The 20,736-nt window shown below is 47.6% G+C and overlaps 1 long non-coding RNA gene across 1 annotated transcript; it reads right to left on the bottom strand.

Moving 5' to 3' along the window:
• Positions 1-10,381: 10,381 nt before the first annotated feature.
• Positions 10,382-15,495, bottom strand: LOC135395288 (uncharacterized). Its single transcript, XR_010423018.1, has 3 exons — positions 15,420-15,495; positions 10,541-10,603; positions 10,382-10,457 (listed from the first exon to the last, which is right to left on the bottom strand). It is a non-coding gene; the product is annotated as an uncharacterized LOC135395288 (long non-coding RNA).
• Between the last annotated feature and the right edge of the window lie 5,241 nt (positions 15,496-20,736).

Raw genomic sequence — 20,736 nt, 5'->3', positions numbered from 1 at the left:
ACCATTCTGAACGCTTGTTACTCTTGAGTGTGTTACGCTGTGAAGCCTTGTTTTTAGAGTGGAGGATCAGCTATACCGGCAAAGTGGTTCGAATACGCCTGACTGCGTCAAAGTTGCAAGCCTAGCACTGTCATGTACTGCCTGCGGCACACTTGTCTGAAATCTTCATTCAAATGTACAACGGGCTTTATTGACTTGGACGCCCCCCGAAGGAGCTGTACCATATTAGTGTATTTGAGGGTGGGTAGTATGCCGTAGGAGTCTATTAGTCGGAATAAACAATCTTGCGACTCCTGGATGTTCCAGACCGGATAATCCGCGAAATGTCTATTTCAGACAAATATGCCATAAGCTGTGCATTTGCTCATAACAAAATAGAGAGGGAGAGACAAAGAGAGAGAGAGAGAGAGAGAGAGAGAAAAGAAGACTGCAGACCATCTGCTCTTTTCCTTTTTTGTTTTTGTTGACAGTTCAACTTTTATTTCTAGCAGAAAGTACAAAACTCTAGGTGCTGCCCGAAGTATTGCAACGTAGTGCTGGCCTGCGGCGAAATCATAGTGGTAAAACGAAGTGCTATGCATATTGGCCCTGGCTACTCAACGCCCCACTCATCATCATTCAAACGCCACAAGAAAACGAAATGAGTTATACGTGCGAGCTGCCTAAAGGGCATTTAAAATTCTTGCACTCTACTTATCTAGCACCGCACACTACTATTGCCGCTTAGCTACGTCATTAGCATCTGCACAAAAAGGCAGACATGTAATGCAGTAAGCTGGCAGGTCCTTACAAGAGCAGAGACATGCATAACACTGCAATGTATTAGCAGTCTGAGCTCAACAACAACAACAACAAATAAGTTAATGATAATGAATGGGGAAATTCGCCACGTAGGGTGCGGCCCACTACCCCAAGGCACAATGGGGCAGGATGTGATGTGTCCTGATGATGAGGTGATGAACGATGCTAAATAGGGATAGTCTGAGCTCAGCTCAAGTGCTGCTCTCCTGTTTCTTGTATAACACTATATCATCCTGTATTTAATCTACGTTTTGCTACATAATACTGATATCATTTAAATATGTGACCACACACAACACTTGATCAGATTTTATCATTGTGCTGGCGCATTATAACCTCTGATGATATTTCGCAAAAAAAAAAAAAAGATCAAACAAACAAACAATCATCATTCAAACACAGTTGTTGTTGTTGTTGTTGTTTTTTTGCTATGCAATAAGCGTGCATGTGTAACATATGTATAAGAAGAGTAATGATAAAAGAGTAATTCCATTTTAAATCGACCAAGGTCCGCCGATGACATTTTTTTTATTTTAGTGAAAAAACAAAAAACACTATATGTTGGAAACTACTTTAAGTGAAGACGAAAGTAGGTGCCCGGAGCTTCCTACGATCAACCAGTCCAGAGATGGAGAGGGGGTAAGGTGGAGCCGTCTTCGCGACGTGATTTTTTCTCGCGACTTTGCAGCCGTACTGACGCCATTTCATTCGCGTCGCAACCCTAATAGCTGGCACACGGTGAGTCTGGGTACTCTAGTATACCTGTACGGAGTGAAAACGGTCACACTTTAAAGGGACGCTCAAGAAAATATGCGAAGTCAGCAGATATGACAATATTGTAAATTTTTAGCGCTCATAGCTCCTCGACAGCATGTCAGATATCCCTAAATGAAGTACATTTTTAATGTGCAATCTTTCCTCTATCGTTCAATATATAGGACACCATCAAATCTCGTTTCGTTGCCGAAAGAGATGTCAGTAAAGTTAGGTGAGAGCAGAAAATTGCCGATGTTTGGTATGGCATAGCCCAGCCGCCGCAATACTTATTCCAATAGTTTTGCGGTTACTGAAAGGCCAACGTATCCCCTAAATGCAGCTGCAAAAATATGTTGCACTATTTTAGTAGGGTGAACGCAGCGAATTTTTCTCTGTGACCAGGTCTCGCCGTTGCGGCCTTGCACTCCGACTCCACTTTGGCAGTGGCACGCCATCGCGCGTTTCCCATTTCATAGGGCCTCCCATTTTAATAGGTCTCCCTGATGTAGCACTGATTCCCGCCCCTGGCACTTAATTATTTATGGACAAGTCCACGTCGGCATTCTTATTTACTTGCAACCCTTTTATATGCCGTTGCGAGACGAACAGATAACGTCTGTCTATTATGCCGCAGCGACTCAGAGTGGAGTACTGACTGGCGACATGTAGCTGAGTATGGCAACAACTTCTGCAACAGTCAACTTCTTGCAAAGTTCCGAGAAAAAATCACATCGCGAAGACGGTGCCACCTTACCCGCTCTCCATCTGTGGACTGGTTGATCGTAGGAAGCTTCGGGCACCTGCTTTCGTCTTCACTGAAGGTCGTTTCCAACATATATTTTTTCCACTGAAATGTCATCGGCGGACCTTGGTCGATTTAAAATGGAATTACCCAAAAGTGACACTTACTACGAGAAGTACCGCAGAAGCGCATGGGAGTACCCCTGACCAGAAGGAGCACGCTCCATGCCAGTAAAAGGTACAGCGCTTTCGACCTCCCCATCGGGAACGTGCGCTAGAATGCCCTATAGCGCTGGCGAAGGCAGCGTGTCACTTCCTCTTCTGGTTGTGTACTCAGTTGTGCAAAGGAAATATACACGAATACACGAAGCAAACGACTGTAGCACATTCAGAGTCAAGGTTGTAGCTAGTGAAGGGTAACGAGCGCACACTCGTTACCGTTTCCATTTATCGGAACGGCAATATTTTCGTTTCCGTTGATTTGATTCGTTCCCGTTTTCCTTATCTGTTTCTGGTAAACGCATTTCAATTTCATTTCGTTTCCGCTACGTTTCTGGTACTTTTTCTGGTAATGGAACGGCTGACTGCGGGAGGACAGTCTTTTCAGCTCTGTCGGCATCCCGTTTTGCATAAGTGCTGCTTCAGTGTCACGCGTGCACACCCCACAAGTAATTTCGCATCGGAGGGATCCGTACGTTTCGCAGGATTTTTTTTAAACTCTACAGAAACATGTCTTCGCCGTGCTCAAACCCAGCAACTCAGGTTGGGCGTGACCCGACCTCCTTCTTTAATGTCGCATGCATAGGCAGACGCTCTCAGTAGTAAACAATACTGCCATAACCCAGGTTAAAGGCTCGCATCCAGGTTGGTAAAGGTTAAGGCTCGCATCCACACGCTTTGTAGTGGAATCTGAGGTCCATATGTTGACGTCGTGAGTTATATGCGTACTGGGACGACTAAACGACGGATACATTATGGAGATCCCATATTGCGCTTCCCACACTCTTGCGTGGTATTCAGAACACATATTACGGGGAATAGAGAAAATGAAAAATTAAAAATAAACTGGGGGGGAAAAGTCACTCATACGTCATTGCACAACAGGAATACAGACCCGAGCAAGGAACACCACGTTCGGCGTAACTCGGCCCTTCGCCATCCCAAGTTTTTTTCCATCAACCAGCGATTCATCACTGAAGGTACGGTGCCTCGTTCCTCCGAGGCCTCGCTATAGGCGGTGACGCTCCACGCGCACCCGACGACCTGGAATTCCACGACGCCACACTCGAGTCCCAACACGCCACGGTCACCACCACAGCGTCACTTCGCTATCGTGCTCATCACAAGCAAAGCGGTGACTGTGTGGTCCGTAGGGATGATTATGGGATGCTTAAGTGAGTTTTGCGTATCCTCCACACTGCAGTCGGCCCTTCATGCGCAGTATACCATGCTCGTCGTGGTGGGAGACGGACGCATTCTGAAGAGACTTATGCCCTATATGGGTTCATGGCTGAAAGACTGCTGCTGTGCCATCACTATCCAGTATCTCCTCGACGCTTCTACTTCTGTGGTAGTCAGCGCCCGGGTTCTGTTGGTTTGCTGGTTACGAGAGTTGTGTACGAACCTCTGAACCAACGCCGTGACTCGCAGAAGCCTAGAAAATATTCACTGTAGTTGAGGACCTCCAAAGGAGGGCTCTTCACGGCAGTGTTACCGAGGCAAACAAGTGAAGGTCTTGCTTCGTGGTGTACCTCAGGCGCAACTTGAGTGGCTTGTGCCAATCGGGGGGCCACGAATTCCCATCACACAACCACTCCGGACCGTTCCACCAGCAAGGGTGTGGTGGGGATATGTTTATTACGAAAAAGAAAAAAAAAAGGCAAGCAAAAAGGAAAAGTCAGCCAGACAGAAGTTGACTTGCTATTCCTTGTAAAAAAAAGAAAGAAAAAGAAACGGAAACAGAAAAGGAAAGAGACGCAAGCGGCACATGGGCAGGAAGGATTGTCCACGAGGTGAAGGCAAGACGTTACCCTCGTAAGAATGTCAGCGGGATTGTCCCGTCCCGGACAGTGTCTCATTTGGTCAGGAGACGTAACTGACTGAATCTCAGCGACTCCATGCGCTACAAACGGTTTCCATGCAGTGGGTGTCCCATAAATCCAGTGCAGAGTAATCTCGCAGTCTGTCCCGCTACCTTTTATTCCACGAGGAGACATTTTTGCACTGCCGTGCACATTCAAGGGGGTATTAGCTGTTGGGTGGCAGTGAATCGCCCATCATCATCATCATCATCTAGTGTGTGTACGTGGCGCATTGTGATCAAGAGTCTGAATCCCCGCAGCTACACCCTGTAGCACAATGTACCCCAATCTACGTAGGTCGAACAGGCGGCATACTGCGAGAGATCCTTATTCAGGCAGCTAGTGATTTACGAACAACTGCAGGGCACAGTAACACAAACAAATGGTTACACGTGTGTCTAAGCTCGTTCTTTTCTGAAAAGAAAGAAAGAGAGAGAGAGAGGAAGTTGGAGAGAAGGAGCACTTTAGATTGATGCACGCTAGCCCTGTAGAGTTTTAGTATGTAGAGGACGATTGTCTTCCTCTACATGAGCCCCGACCGGCGATGATGGTATGCCACGGAGAGGCGTTGACGGTGGCCTATCTCCATGGCCGCGCCGGTGGAACTGAGGCAGGTGCTCCAGGCGCGTGGCCATCTTCGTCGTTGTCCACGGCGCGCTACAGGGCTCCCCTCTCAGACGCGGAGCGGCGATAAGAAAGATGGAAGAATCACGTCTATACTGGAGGGAGAGAGCGAGAGCGGCCGTGGATGACGTGCACTACTGGACGAATTCGTGGGACGGCACAATACCCGTTGCGTGAAGCTCTCGATGAGCGAGGCAGATGAAGGGCGAATCGTTGGGCGTCAGTGTCGTGGCCTGGGGTGCCGCAACCAGCACGGGAACGTGAGCTCATAGGGTCCCAGGAAGTGATGCTGCGTACCCGTGAGGACTGCCGTGAAAACTGCCGAGACGCCGGCTAATGCGGGCCGTGGCGTCGGCGGCCGCGACTGCCGAAACCGGCAGGCGAGCACTTTGCTCTGGTGTCGCGGCCGGCTGCGAATGAGCGTCGAGAGGCAGAAAGGAAGCTGCGGGTCGTGAGTGTGCCGGGGTCCGTGCACAGCGCAGGGCGGTCCCTGGAAGCCGTCAAGCGATTGTCGGCTAGAGGATCGTATGACCAGTGAGCGGTCGGAGCGTTGCATGGTCGTCTGAACCGGTACCGTGGATGGGGGCGGTACGTAAGCGGTCGGCTAGTCAGTCGCTCGGAGAAGGGCAAACGTGATGCTGTCGTCGTGAGCCTGACGGTGAAATGCTGCACGGCTGCAGGTGTGGGCGGGGCCGTGCTGGACGGTGATGCCGCAGACGGAAAGGCGCCGGGTACGTTAACGGCGGGGTTTGCAGGCGGTGGGTCCATGTATAGGGCGCTGTGGTAGTGCTCGTCAAAAGCGTCGTCAGGAATTTGGGATAGTAAAGAGCCGAATTGCACCGAACATGGTGTTCGTTGTTCGGGTCACCAAATGTAGAGGACGATGGTCTTCCTCTACATGAGCCCCGACCGGCGATGATGGTATGCCACGGAGAGGCGTTGACGGTGGCCTATCTCCATGGCCGCGCCGGTGGAACTGAGGCAGGTGCTCCAGGCGCGTGGCCATCTTCGTCGTTGTCCACGGCGCGCTACAAGTACATCGTACGCTATTGCCTTTGCGTACGTGAGGGATAGCGTTGATAGTTCTGCGCATGCCCATAACAGAAAGAGCTTCGCGCAGCGCGCGCAGAACCACCAACGCTATCTGTTACAAATGCTATCGCCCTTGCGTACGATGTACTAAAACTGTCTATGACCACTACTGTACAACTAAAAATGTCTATTGACAAGACTCCCGGTGTATCGCCGTTCGTGCCCTTATCTCACGCTCAGTTTAACTGCGCACTTGTGAAAAGTCCAAGAAAAATATTTTGCATGGTCGGTCGTCATATATTGATTAAGCAGGGCTCGAGCAAGCTCATATGCCATTTCAGGACGCCTCTAATGCGCCAATCCTTCCAACTTCGACTCGTTTGATTCGGGTATTTTCGAGATGTTGCTTCCCCGTGGCAAGCGAGGGGGGGGGGGGGCTTGCGACACCCCTGGTAGTACACGGTCCACGGGTATATGAGGGATGGACGTGCAAGAAAGCTTTGATGGAAAGTAATTGTTCCAAAGCTGGAAGACACAAACGAGCGAACACAATACAAGCCTCAAAGTGCCTAAAAATATGAAAGATTCCTCTACTACACTGTTGCTTTTGGTGCCAAGTTCTGTGGTGATGTTTTCATCCATTCCGTTTCACAGTGTAGAGATTCGTGTAGTTTCCCTTTCGTTTCTGAATAACGCGTCCTGGAGTAGCCAGTCCCGAGTGGCTCGAGACTAACATCTCCATTTTTTTCTTTTACACATCAATCAATCAATCAATGTGAAAGATTCGAGTATGGCTGTCGTCGAAAAAGTCAGACAGCTGCGGGAATTGAAGAACGCACGCACGGCATGCGCCATAGGAAATCAACGGTTGACACGAGCCATTCATGGACTCTCTACGATACAGGCCTCCTCCTCTATGAATGGTGGAAAGCTCGTGTATAGGTTACCACGATAAAAGAAGAAGCAAAAACACGGTGGTGTGCCCACGAGTACGTATTCAATAACCTCCGGCAGATAGGAAGGTGTGAAGCGCGCTCCACTGAACTTTCTTTATCCTCTTGCACAAAGGCTCACCCCACAGCGCCACCCCTGGCCACGCCACTGAAAGAAAGTATGCTATGTTAAAAATGTAGATTGACACCTTGAGCATGGCGCTGTGTTCCTTTCCTTGATCTGTTCGCGGCGGCTGTGACGTGTTCCTTTAACCTGGTGCATGACTTGAGCAGTAAATATCAGATATGGGTTAGGGGCTTTCAACTTCCAACGCAAAAAGAGTCGCACCGAGAAAGCTGCAGTCGATATGTCGAAGTCAAACGAGCTAGAACCACGCCTTTCGCGTTTTTCTAATGCGTCAGCATTAGAGTCCTCGGTACACAAGAATCGCGGCGTGGACTGTCTGTACCGACGCGGCGGCGCCCATGCGCGGTGAGTGGAGAGGGAAGGAGAACAGGAGAGGGTGCGTGGAGAGCGCGATGCGGCGCGGGCAACCGGCAGTGCAGCTGTGGTGGTTGGCAGGTTGGCTGCGTGGGCGCACCATGGGTTATGAAAACTGTGCGGAGGGGCGGCGGCGAAAGAAGGCTGACTGCGAGACGGCGCCGCCATGTTGAATCGTAGGAAGCCCGAAAGGCTGAGAATGCTGTCTTCCGTTAGCGTTGTGTAGGGTCGTGTGAAGGGACCAGTAGCGTTGTGAAGGGGAGTTCCCAAAGGGTTTTCAAGTTTTAATGCTATCGCATTTCTGTCGGATCCACCAATGGATCGACCATGCTTTTTATTCGTGCACTTTAACGGCCGCAAAGGTCCTGGCTATAACGGCCACATATGTGAAACAGTATCAGATAATTTATGTAAACAATGGGATATAACACCGGGACATAGCTCAATAGAAGCTGCCTCATATTGCTATCCAATTCAACGCGAAAACATGAGGCCAGACAGGAAAGTGTTCAACATGCTCATAGTTGGCGTATGGACAGAGAGAGTGTGTGTGGAAAGGTTACAAAATAGCGTTACGACATGACTCTTGTGACGAGCGTGGTTTGAGCTATTTTAAATAAACTCTATGTCGTTGGACACATTGGCTGTAATAGGAGCGATCCTGGGAACGTAGGACCACGTTGCCTCTGTTGTCGCTGAACGGGAGCATCACCTGCGTAAAAGTAAACGTCACGATATGAGTACATATCAGGTGGCTGCGTATTGGTCGTTGCCGTTACTATGCTGGATTTTTTTTTCTCCACTATTTGGTGCCTGAAACATACGTTGGAGACATGGTGCACTGAGCACGATGGGGGTTCACGTAATGTAAAAGAAAACAAATGTTCATTTTCGCGAACACAAACAATACGTCAAGCCTGGGTATGCGGCCCTGTGATTTTGCTTTTATGTCAATTGATGCGACCACGCTAAGATACGAAAACAAGAAGAAAAGAGACGCGCGCGAGAGAAAGAAAAATGAGGAAGGGACCTCTGAGGGACTCTGAACCTCTCCGTTGGAGAGGTTCAGGAGGTTCTGGGCGTTTACACTTTGGTGACTTTAGTGATATTAATTGTGTTAATGAGTTGATGACATTGACTGGTAAGTTGCAGAACTAGTTGACAGTTCTGCAACAGCTGAGGAACCGCTCGCAGACGATGTGAATTCTACGTCAAAACAAGATTAAACTCTACACTCATAAGCGAGGACGATGAATTTCATGAAACATCGACGAAAAAATGGAATCTCTTACGAAGAGGAATCGGTCGGTAATAAGAGGAATCGGTCGTTACCCGCTCATAAACTTCGAAATCCATGCCAAGAGGCCCATGAAGTGTTTTTCTTCGGCCGGCAGCCATTGCTCCATGCCACAGTTCTGCAATGGAAACACTTTATTATTTATTTATTTATTATTTATTATTTAAGAAGTGTGGGAAGACCGGCAAGTTCATGGGAGCCCATAGCTGAATAAAAAGCACGCAAACCGAAAACGGACAACACTGCACGAGCTCTGTACTGTGTGTCTGTTGTCAGTTTTTTGGACATTCACGAAACACATTTACTCATTCTAGCATAAGCAAGTTCAGCGTCTCGAGTTCTGCTCTGTCGCATATAGCCATCTTTATTTGTAGTGAAAGGGAATTACCTTCAGGCCCTCCGCCATTTTCGTCCCGTTGACATTGTACTCCATCGCTTCATCCTGGTGTGAGAAGACGACAATGAGATTCAACTGGAGAATGGCACAGATCAAACTATACTAACAGGACATACAGGGTGCCCACGCTAAGTGTGAACAGATTTTTTAAAAATATATATAACACTTTTTCCAAGATGAAATCAATTGCAATATAGCATATGCTGAAGGGCACTCCCTAGCAGGGCATTAGCAAAGTCCAAAGGCAATGTCTTAATTAACTTTCATTAATTAACTTTTTAATTATAAAAGCTACAAAGTTGTCCCAATGGGAACATCTATTCCTTTCGGTCACCTTATATCGTAGCCGTTTTCAGAACAAAAATCCGTTCGATAGATCGCCCGCAAAAAATTCGTGAAGGAACGCCATTTTTTCTTTATTTTGTTCATGCGCTTCTTAGAAGACGCGTATTTCCTTCATCCCCAACGGGAGAGGGGGAAGGAGCACAGTGCCGCCTCATGCGTCGAATATGAGCTTTAACTTGCGGAAATAAAACAAAAACAAATGTATCTGGTGTCTCTATTGGAACTGGCCTTATCTTGGGTTGCATTTTCTGTTTCCTTTTAATCTTTTTTCCAGGACGCGAGAGGCGATAGTGTGCTCTTTCTCCCTCTCACATTGGGGGTGAAAGAAAGACGCGTCTTCTAAGAAGCGCAATGAACAAAATAAAGAAAGAAATGGCGTTCCTTCACGAATTTTTTGCGGGCGATCTATCGAACGGATTTTTGTTCTGAAAACGGCTACGATATCAGGTGACCGAAAGGAACAGACGTTCTCTCTGTGGGTGCACAGAGGGGAAAGTACAAGCCCTTCTAGGGGTGCGGGTGCGGATTTCGCTGTAGGCTTGTGTTAACTGTACACTGTTGTGCCTTGGAAAGCACAACACTGTTCTGCTTCAAAGAGCAGAGTATACACTGTACTCTATATGGACATATTCGTTCCAGTTGTACGGTTTGCCGTCTTTGTCGTGTGTCTTGTGTGACTGTGTCTAGTGTGGAGTAATGATTAAATTAGTGATTAACTTTGGGATAACGTGGTCGTGTAGCTGCAGAAGTGATATAAAACTCCTCTCATATATATATTTTTCTTCTTTCAGTCTTACATTAAGGCTTTCCACCAGAGAACATTTTGAACTTTTCCATTTGTTAAGTTTCCATTTTTGTTCTGAAGGTTACCTACCGGATGAAGTAGCTCCCATTGCATGATAGCCTTAGTGATACAGTTTGCCACCTCCTTTTTAATGTTCTCCTTGCCCTAAACAAATTTGACGAAAATCACATGAAAATCAACTTCGGGAGAACAGATGCGTAAGACGTATAAGTAGCGTTGTTGCATACCTTGGCTATGTCAAATGCGCGGGCGTAGCAGATTCGCCCTGCTCTGCACGCTTGTCCGTGGAACTGAACAGGAGGGAAAAATGAAGGTTGTTAATTTCTCTTACTTGAGCATAAGCACAACGTACAGCTAAAATGCAACGAAAACATTGTTGGCAGTGATCCATCTGTGTCACTAACTGGATGCTGACATATAAAACTATATTGGTATATAGCGCAGCTAAACAAACTCACCTCACTCTTCTGACCTCATCTAATCTCGACAACACTCTTGAGGACCACAACGAACTTATAACAACAACAACAAGAACAAATCGGCGTTCTGAGTAAGGCCGGTTATCTAAAAGAATTCATAGTCTATATTGCAAGAAGATTGCTTAGTAAGGGGTGGGGTACTCCCTGGAAAAAAAAAATGCGGCAGAAATCGCTATGCAGATTGTCATTTATGAGCTCATCACAGGCATTCCACGACGATGGACAGTAGTTGCTTGTGGAGACTCAGGTAACTGACGTACTTGGCACTTGTCTATGCACTTGACTAAGACACTTCCCGTACGCGTTGTGGGAATTTTATCGTCACTGGCGATAGATGCAAATCGTAAACTTCCTTCGTCAAGTCCGCGGACCAGTTGTCAGTCAGGTAAAGAACGACGTAGGACGTCGAAAGTTCACTCCCTGTTCCTTATCTTCCTGTAGAGTCCTGTAGGGGTGCAGAGTATCGCATTCCTCTTCCGCGCCGGAGCCGCCGTTCGGTGTCCGCGATTGGGCCAATCGTGTCACGTGGTTTCTCCTTTCAATAGCGCACCGTCCATGTCGAGTACCCTCCATCCAAAACCAGTTTTCTGGTTGCGAGCTGGCTCGACCGCGCGCTGTTCTCCGGCGCAGGAGGAGGGGATACTGGCGTCCCATTGCTAGACGACGCGGCTCGCGACCAAGATGGCGGGCTCGCTCGCAGACGTGGCTCAATGTCACTACTCTGCTCCCTATTTAGTGACTCTATCTTCCTGCACCCCCGCGTGCGAACGGAACACACGGAAAGGGCGCATGATGGCACTACTCCGCGCAAGAAATTTGTAAAACGAAACCAATTAATTACTCGCAAAAAACACAGAGTGTTCGAAGCGGGTTTTATCCCGGAATATGTTATGCTGAAAGTCGCCATACATAAAATAGAGCTTCCGAGAGCGTCCGAAGCTATGATTTAGATTTAATTAACGGGCGTATGCAAATGAGCCGCTCACTGCTCAGTTCTTGGCCGATGTCCCAAGGGTCTTTACCAAAAAGAAAGTTCATCGGTGTCGCCACCTGCTTACGAATCATGTAGCCGAGGGACATTCGTGAACACGCGGTCGGTAGATACTACTATCGGTAGCAAGCCCGTCATTGTGAATGGAAGTTTCCTAGTGACGCTCACCTACCTCAGGCACTCGAAAGACGGAAAGAAAGGAAGGTCGGCCGTAATCAACTACCGATGGTCGTGTTTAACAGCATGGAAGTAGTGATACAAAACAATCGATAGTACTCTCGATACTATGGATGAGAATCGAACTATCGATAGCACCATCGGTAGTCTACTGTCGATAGTAATAGCGTCCTCGATAAACTGCACCGGTGCGCCCCGGTGCGACCTGGTGCGGCTTGCCATCCTCGATAAACTGCACTGGTGCGCACTGAACGTCCTCGATTAAAGGAGTGCACCCGTTCAGTGCAGCACTGAGTTGCCCGGAACCCACACCAAGAAAATCAGCCGAGCGCCAGAGTGCAATCCCAAGAAGCATCGCGATTGCCGGAAGCACGGAGGAAGGTGGAAGCGGCAAGTAGCTAGGTGTAGCCGGGCAAGTGGCAGCAGGCAGTCATCGTCAGCATGGCATTCGATCGGTGCCGCTCACCAGGTGCCTCTCGCCACGGGTCGCGCAGCCTACGAGCCACAACGAGCACAGATCTCTAGGTAGCGCATGCTAGTATCCATCAGATCCACCATTGCAGTGCAGTTTCATGTTCGATAATGCCTCCGCCCGGGGCACCGCCAGTGTAGAGCGCCACGCACCACTGTGGTTTCGGGGCAATTCCGGAGCAAGTTTATCGAGGACGCTATAAGAAACTACCGATAGTATACTATCGGAGAACGATCGGGTAGCAGGTAAAAATAGAAACAGAGCATGCCTCACTCCCACAAGTTTTACGGTACAACTCACTGCAGCTTTCCTTCCGACGCTGACCTTGAGCTTCTAATGCCGCTCAAACCAACGGCAAAGTCCCGTGAAGCGGTAACCGCATACGACGATTTCTCGACGAAAAAACGGCCAACTTCCCCACCGGCACGACAACTCGACGGAAAAACGGCTGGTTGAACCGCATGCACAGATTTCCACTGCGGTGGACGGTGGCTTTCCTAGCGGGCGTTTCGTTAGTCCGTGTTAAAGTTTGACTTCAAATTAACTGACAAACATTTTGCTACACATAGAAAAGTTATAGTGACACACAGAATAGTTCTTGCGGTCAATGCATACTCTCGAAGTAAGCGCTACAAAAGCGCCCTCAGACAGCAGCGAGCGGACGACAGCATCCTTCCCACTTTCCAGGTTAGCCATACGGGCATCCGAATTGCCCGCCACTGGTCCGGCACATCCGCTCGTGGAACGACAGCGCGTGGAGCGATCCTATTAGCTGCCGTCGAGCGGCCGCTTCTGCTCTTCGCCGATTTTTTCTGTCCACCGCTGTCGTCGAGAAATCGGTGAAGTTCCCATTGCTCGCGTCGGCTCACCGGAAAAATGGTGACGGTGGCCGTTTTTCCGTCGAGAATTCGTCGTATGCGGTTAGCGCTTAATACTCTCTGCACTGGATCACGGGCATCGCAGTCTCATGAGTGCGCACGATTTTATGATGAGCATCTTCTTTCATTGCTTGCAGTGCATCATTCATGCATTACAGATAAACTTGGTAGTCAGATGAAAGATGAAAGTCACTGAAAAGGTTAGCCAGCTGTAGGGATCGAACCCACATCTTCTGGATTGCCGGTCCAGGGCTGGTCCAGAGCCCTGGACCGGCAATCCAGAAGATGTGGGTTCGATCCCTACAGCTGGCTAACCTTTTCATTGACTTTCATCTTTCATCGTTGATTTCTTAGGCAATTTGAGGCTTTGTTTGTATCTGTCCCTTCTATGTTGTTCCAGCCTCAGAACATCAGTTTATCTCTTTTGTTTTCCTTTTGTAAGCGGGAATAGCAAGTCGGCTGCTGGAGCCAGGCTAACCTTTCCCCTCTTTCGTGATTTCGTGTTTTGTTTTGCAATAAACCTATATTCCCCCCCCCCTTTATTTCCCGATTCTTTTCTTTTTAGTTCACCTTTTATGTATTTTTCTTTTCCTATTTTCTTTCTTTCTTTTTGCGGAACAGCAAGCCCACGTGTCGTTTAGCTAGCGAAGGCTTTAGCATTCGTTGTCCGCGCCGGAGCCGTCGTTCGGTGTCCGCGATTGGGCTGATCGTGTCACGTGATTTCTCCTTGTCCAAGAACGTCCATGTTGAGTCGCTTCCATCCAAAACCGGTTTCCTCGGTTGCGAGGTGGCTCGACGGCGCGCTGCTAGGCGACGCAACTGCGGAGGACCCAAGATGGCAGTCTCGCTCGCCGGCGTGGCTCGTTGTCGCTACTCTGCTCCCTATTTAGTGACTCTATAGTTTAGCTGACCTTTCGTCCTTTTTTTTTCTTCTTTGTTCTAATAAATATATCTCCCCTCCTTGCTAGCATAAACGTACTGGAGTAGGCGGCCCAATGTAGAGCTGGGCCAACGTCTCCATACTTTTCTTTTTTTTTTTACCAACCAACCTCCCCAAAATGGGAAGAAGTTGTATCGCACGTGATTGATTCTGTTTGCGTTCTCATTGTGCCAGCGCGAAAACGAAGGCGAGAACGAAAGCATCGATATTGAGATAAAAATCTAGGTATCGATAGTAAAGAAAGACAAAAGAACAGTACTATCGATAGCCAATTATCGTAAAACTATCGATAGTTTTTCGACACTAGCGATAGTCAACAATCGATAGTTTTTACACTATCGATAGTCTTTCGGCACTATCGATAGTTTCAGAAAACTGTCGTTAGTGTCGATAGTCAATTTATCGATAGTTTTGCATCACTACGTGGAAGTCATCCGCGAAAACGACGCGCGTGGTGGGGATGCCGGCAGCAGACAAAACAGCGAAACTCTCGTCATTTGCTTCCATGTGTTTCTACAGGGCGCCGCCACAAGTGGCAAAGGAGGTTATCTGCTGCCAGGCGTTCGCGTGTTTCCTCCTTTTCCACGCTTCGTCTTACCAGTCTTACTGCTCCTATGGCTCCGGAATGTGTCCCAATCTGCTTGAGAATCATCACATGGCCCCTGCGGTATCTGTCGTTGAGGCCAGGAGAGTTTCATGCAGCTTCTATGCATAGTGGACCACTGTAGGACGCCTCTTGTGGGCATTTTAGAACAGTGGTGACCGTCCACTCTCATCGTGGAACCTCTCCTGTACCATACAGGCTGCGGCACACACACATGTCCTGGAACTCTTCAACTTCCGGCAAGCAAACCGCGAAGGGCAGTAACAACTCACCAGCACCTTATACTCCCAAAAGAAAGCAGTGCTTATGAAATATGTCCCCTCCTCGCCGTGCAGAAGGCAACCGGCTCCGAAAGTAGAGGTCTGACTGAAACGACGGCTCGCCTGGTTATACGGGGATATTACCGAGTTCGTTTAAGAACAATGAATGCGGACAGACGCCTAGTCAAGCTCCTTGGAGCTTTTCCGCCTCACGCCTCCTTCACGTTTACAGTGGGAAAATAAACGTACTTCAACGCCCAAGTTTCGGTCGTGTATCCTTATCATCCCGCATCATGTTACCATACCTTAATGACCCTGGCGTCCATGTTCAGTTGTATAATTTCCTCTTGGCAAGAGGAAAGAAACTGTGCTCCAAGTTTCGCCGCTCTTGCTATTCCAACAGGTTCTGGAGAACACGTGGGTCGTTACGTCAAGCTTGTGTTAGGCTACTATGCCAGCATCGTAACCATCCTACTGTCACGTAATATATCGTAACATACAATATACGAACATGATTGAGAATGCGGAGGGACAAAGACAACACACACACGGATTCCGCACACGCGTTCTCAATCATGTGTTCAGTCCCAACATTCTCACACACAATATCGTAGCATCGTACTATGGTTACGTAAGAGTTACATACATCCAGCATGAGGACACAAAGAGAACGGAGAACTGAAAACTAGAACAAGACTAGAAACAGAGAGGGAGTGGGAAAGAACACGTGAACAGAACACTCATAGCCGAGTACAACGATCGCAAAATCTTTTAGAACACGTCTAGTTCTAATACGAGCACTTTTTACAAAGTGCTTCGATGATATGTGCATTTTCATGAAGGACGGATGAGCATCGAACTCTCGTGATTCTCCACAAACAACAGTAAGACGTCATATGCTTTGCAGTACTGACAAGCTCTGTTGTCTATAGAACGGTCAGAATGCTGGGCCCTGGCCTAGCCCGTATGGAGTTGGGCCCTGTTGGTACATGGTATAAGATATATATATCTATTGTCTAACTTATACTTACTGAGTGGCTTGCCGCACCAACGCATGGGCTGCCGTGCCTCTGAGGCCACAGTAATAAGGACGCACAACACTGTGGAATGCCAGAGCGCCATTCATGAAGCTCTACCGACGCAATGCATGACTATAGCACACGTTCCAGGATACGGTGGGCATAGCGCAGCTGGACACACAACAGCAAGCGCCGCGAAAGAATGATACATCGTGCTTGCAGCTGACGGGAGAGAGCCTCACCAATGAGAGGAATAGAAATTGGGTCTTAGGGAAATTGTAAGAGTTTCTCTGGAGCACGCAATAACGGAATGTTGGCAACAACAACAACAAATAAATTAATGATAATGAATGGGGAAATTCGCCACATAAGGTGCGGCCCACTACCCAAGGCACAATGGGCAGGATGAGATGTGTCCTGATGATGAAATGTTGGCGAGCTATATGCCTACGCATGGATTTCTGCCCGTTGTTCGATTGGAGTGGCTGTGACACAGTATCAGTCAGGGTGAGTGCTTATACACCTTGCGACATACTTGTCTAGAATCGACAGCTTGCGGTTTGTCGTGTCTGAAATCTACAATAGTTGCAAGAATGTTGTTGTCTTCGTCGCTACCTTGGAGTTCCAAGAATGGCTGAGACACGGCATGTCCTCGCAGAAGCTGGTGAACCCCCGGTGAAGGTTCTCCGTGAGCGTGAAACGGCCCGACACATCCTACGTTAGCGGGCACACATTTTCCGTCACCCACTCCTCAGGAAAATTCGATACCGTCCTGAAAGTGATTTCCATCGCGTAGCGCAGAGGACACACCAGGCTCTCACTGCATAAGGACGTCACACCGCAGGACGCCCCCTGGTCTCTGCCTGTGCCACCCGCCTTCGTACGTCTTCCGGACCTCCAGGAACGAAGAGATCAGGTTCCCCCTCAAGTCCTTCGAGCCCATTTTTATGCTCTGGTAGACGCGATGTTTTCTACCTCTGCCGCATCACACACCGATGGCGCATCTCGAAATGACAAGTCCGCCTCGCCATTCGTCATCCCATCCAAAGGCGTAGTGGAAGCAGTGGAAAAGATGCCGCCGTGTGGCTGGAAGAATGGAAGCAGGGGGTATACAGGTAACTACAGTAACTCCTAACTTCTGTGAGACCTAAGCTGTGGTGCAGTATGCCAGCAGCACTCAGAATGCTGTCTATTCTTCTTGGAGGCATTGGCCCTGGCGAAAACATGAGCAAATATTATGCAATTCGTTTGATCTCTTCGCCACCTGGTAGCTACTTCTTGATGGCTCGATGAGTGGTCGCTTGTTGCGCCACTTGACCACAGGAACAACTGATGAATCCGTCGACAGTAAGCAGAAGGAAAAATTTTAGGTTGGGATTCGCAGATATCTCGAACAAAATACTGTCATTGCAGAAACAGTCTTGTGTTGGAAACGTTCTGACAGGGAAATTATTAAATGCACCTATGCGTCATATATACAGGTTTTTTTTTTCGAGACAGATTTTTTATTAAACAACTATAAGGGCTAGAGTCATGCTGTTTTCACTTCTATCATCTCTGGGCCGGCGGACGTTCTTAGCCATATGTTCATCAACCGTCAAATGGCTAATTACCTAAAACCGTTAATTAACTTTTTAATTATAAAAGATACGAAGTTGTCCCAATGAGAACATCTGTTCCTTTCGATGACCTGATATCGTGGCCGTTTTCAGAACAAAAAATCCGTTCGGTAGATCGCCTGCAAAAAATTCGTGAAGGAACACCATTTATTTTCTTTATTTTGTTCATTGCGCATATTCGGAGACCCGTCTTTCCTTCACCCCCAATGTGAGAGGGTGAAAGAGCACACTGTTGCCTCTTGCGTCCTGGAGAAAGATTAAAAGAAAACAGAAAACGCAACCCAAGTTAAGGGAAGTTCGGATAGCGTCACCCGATACACGTGTTTTTGTTTTGTTTCCGCAAGTTAAAGCTCATCTTCGACGCATGAAGGTCCGTCACCCTCTCACATTGGGGGTGAAGGAAAGACGAAGCTCCGAAGATGCGCAAGGAACAAAATAAAGAAAAAAAAAAGGTGTTCCTTCACCTTCACGGACGATCTACCGAACGGATTTTTGTTCTGAAAACGGCCACGATATCAGGCCACCGAAAGGAACAGATGTTCTCATTGGGACAACTTCGTAGCTTTTATAATTAAGTTTTTAACGATTAGTAACGATTAACGAAAGTTAATTAACGATTTTTAGGTAATTAGTCATTTGACGGTTGAGCAACATATGGCCAAGAACGTCCGCCATCCCAGAGATGGAAAACAGCATGTCTATAGCCCTTATAGTTTTTTAATAAAAAATCTGTCTGAAAAAAAAAAAACACCCTGTATAATGTGTCGGGCTGTCAGCAAGGTCCGGAACTTTATCTGAACATGTGTCAAACTGGGTTGCCAGACGTAATTCCAAGATAAAGAGGAGGTTTCGAGAAGTTAGGGAGAGGGAAATTTGAGAAGCATTTTTGATTGCAGGAAGGGGAGAAGGTGTGTGAGTAATGCCTCTATTGGCCTGTTAGACAAAGAGAGGGAATCCCTCAAAGCTTTAAGTGTGTCAGGTGTGAGTAATCAAGTTGCTGTTAGTGGGCTCTTTATGTGTGTCTTCGTCTCTTCGTCTGGCTTTAGCGCTTTTAGTATCATAATGTCCAAGAGACATTCGACATTCTACATGAACATACGCGCATCATCTCAAGGTCAAGATAACTGTGGAATAGCGTCTTTGCTGTAAGTAGTGGTATACTTTATCCTGCATGCTAGCGATGTGAAGGAACCTAAATATTCCATCGTCTTTAGGCACATTTTTCAATGAGATGCCTACGGTAAGGCGTTGCCTAAAGGAGTGTACGGTAGCAGAAAAGTAGCGGCATAGTAGTTACATTACTTTTATTTGGTAGCGGTATCGCGTTACTTTTTCAAAGTGACTTATTGCGCTACTTCTTTGTGGAGTAGCGGGTAGCGGCATATTCCGCTAGTTAGTTTTTGTAGCGGGTACAACACTGATTGCAACGTTGCCTTCGAATTATCCGCTTCTGAATTTTTATAGACAGACTTGTTATCGGCCGGTTTATGCACCGCCGCATATTACTGCCCTCTATCAAGATCAGAATCCAGGGTCGCAAATGCGGCGGAAAGCATCCACGTGTATCGGTGCCATTCATAGACCACGTTCTTGAGTGGAGACTAAAATGTTAAATTTCCTCCTTTCAGATTTGCTCTCGCTGCGGCCCTGACTGCAGGTGGGAATACGACTGATTGACAGGTTGATCGATCGCCACAACGGAGAAGGGTAATCTTCATGCTCGCCTGCTATACTAGGTTGAAGAATACATCAATTCGTTGAGAAACCGGGTTAACTAAGTTGGGTTTCACGTAATTATGCATTATTCACGTAATTATGCATCTAGCAATGCATTCAATCAAAGCAGAGAGTAAGGCTGACAACGTCCCACTTCCTTGGATTTATTCCACACGAAACGCATAACGTCAGCTACATAATTTTCAAACCTTGGATCCGGCTTCAAATTCAATTATCTCTTTATGTATTCTGCTTTGTTTACCTCATCGTCATGACCATCTTTTCTTCTACTTTTTTTTTTCTTTGGGTAAATAAGTAAATGAAGAAACAACTGATAAAACCTGCCAGGAAATAGTTCAGTGGTTTTGTCAACTGTGAGAGGTTCGGATGGAACCGGCCTTGTTCTTGTTCTTCTTCTTCTTGTTCTTGATCTTCTTCCTGTTCTTATTCTTCTACTTCTTCTTCTTAAGTGTTGAGAGAGGTCAGCCAATATTTGGCTTGCTTTCCTTTTCAACCACGTCTCTGTTCTTTTCACATGAATGCCAAGAACACTCAAACTTCAATCTGTTACTCGGGAAACGCTCGGCGGCTACCGTACGTAAATATATATATACAACTTGCGGATCCCTCTCTCAACCTAGAGAGCGTTTATTCACTGTTAAGATCTTCCCGCTACATTTCAGTCTCTCGAGGATCGTTTTGAGATCCACAACCAGCCGCCCCAGTTCGTCCGCTCTTTTTTCACGGTCCCAAATGCTTCTTCATCTCCGGAGCCCCCCGTGTCGCTAAGTGGCTTCGCTTGGACTCAAATTGGAATTGATCGCGCGGTGCGCAAATGACCTGTCCCCCGGTATGGATCCGCCGAACAAATGTTGTCTCTCGCACTCGAGTCTGCATCTTCCGTATAGCTCTCAAATGCGGTGGCGTTGGATGATGAATAATAAATTGTACAATCAAAGCGTATGATGTGATGGCGGAAGAAGTGATACATACTTTGTGCGTGTTGGTATCTGGCTCCAAGTCGACAGCACGGTGCAGGATAGGCTGTGCTCCGCGCGCTAATAAGCTCCGAGGTCGAACGGTGTCGGCGCGCTGCGGAGAAACGATGAACTACCGTAGTGTGGATAGCTACCTCGCGTCGTCCGCTTTTTCACGTTTATTCCGCGTTCAGTGCAGTAGGTGGAGCATTGTGGAACGGAATAGTATCGCGTACCATCGCGGCACAAGTGATCTTCGGTTGAGTATACACAGGAATTACGGAAGAGAAC

This window comes from Ornithodoros turicata, chromosome 5 (genome assembly GCF_037126465.1).
Source record: "Ornithodoros turicata isolate Travis chromosome 5, ASM3712646v1, whole genome shotgun sequence".
Lineage (NCBI taxonomy): Eukaryota > Metazoa > Arthropoda > Arachnida > Ixodida > Argasidae > Ornithodoros > Ornithodoros turicata.
Note: the sequence above shows the minus strand (reverse complement) of the source record. Positions and strands in the feature narration are given on the sequence as shown.